Source organism: Benincasa hispida, chromosome 6, assembly GCF_009727055.1.
Source record: "Benincasa hispida cultivar B227 chromosome 6, ASM972705v1, whole genome shotgun sequence".
NCBI classification, from domain to species: domain Eukaryota; kingdom Viridiplantae; phylum Streptophyta; class Magnoliopsida; order Cucurbitales; family Cucurbitaceae; genus Benincasa; species Benincasa hispida.
In genome coordinates, this window is record NC_052354.1 from 37,425,469 (window position 1) to 37,426,858 (window position 1,390).

Below are 1,390 nucleotides of genomic sequence, written 5' to 3' on the forward strand. Positions count from 1 at the left end.
TATTCTTGTAGTTTGAAAACTTTGTATAAACAAATTGTTATTAATAAAATAATTGTTATTTTATGAGCATACATTCAATCCAATAAACTAGATTATTCATGTCGAGACATGTGAGCGTGAGTATCCTATACAAAGAGTTTGTATAAGACCATACCATGAAATGATTAATCTCATTTTATGACACCATTAATAATAGAGACTTACATTTCACAACAATGATCATAGGTGACATGACCTGAATTCTGAGTGAGCTCTGAACTCCTACCTATGTAGGCAGTCGTTTTATTTGTACGGGTGAAATTGGTCAAATTGTCAACTCAATATGCCTACCATTTTGAAGATTCGTCTGATTGGGGAGTTAAGAACATAGCTACACAAGACGGAATTCACTCATTCCCTGATGTTGGGATAAGTAGATAAATTTCTCCCTTAAGGGTTGATTATGGGGCTTGAACAATGTGGACACACCCTCTCTTGGCCCGAGAGAGACTTGGTCATAGTTGAACTATAACTTATTGTTCATTAGAGGGATTAGTGGTACTTAAGAAGTTAGAAGTAACTACAGGGATAAAAAGGTAATTTTGATCAAACTGTACTTACGGGCAATTTGTGAAGGGTCATCGCACTGTTGACTTGTTATATTCAATGGACACAAAAATATATTTGTAGTACGAAGAGTGCAGTTGTTGGTCTTTAGTGGAGTGACCGATAGTTAATGGGTGTTGGGTAATTCAATTAAAGGAATTTAATTAATTATCCAAGTACTATTGGAGCTTCAATCTATAGGTCATAAGGTCCCCTCTGTTGCTCAACGGGGATTTTGAGAATTAATGTTGGATTAATTTGAATTATTCAAATTAATTGAGGGAATTAATTATATGTGATATAATTAAATTAAAATTAATTATATGTTTGATATAATTAATATAATGTATTTGATACATTATAATATAAAGTTTTATTTAGAGAAATTAAATATTTGAATATGATTCAAATACTAATTAATTTAATGTGTGTGTGTGCGCGCACACACACAATACTAATTAATTTGATGTTTAATCCTTTTGTGTGTGATGTCTTTTGATATTTAATTCTTCAAACTAATTTTGACGATATAAAACTTGCATTTAAAATTTGTAAAATTGAAAACTAAGTTAATTTTGAGTAATTAAAAGTGTGTTTTCGAGTGATTTTAAACATGAAAAAAGTGATTTTTGATGATTTTAAAATCACTCCTAAACATCACTAAAATAAAATGGGTTGTGGGTTGGGCTTTTTAAATGGTTGGGCTTAAATTTTTTTAAAAAAATTGACCCACGTATCCCCTTCACATATCTAGAAGCAGATATGCGTATCTGAAAATTAAAAATTAAAAAAATTAAAAAAAATC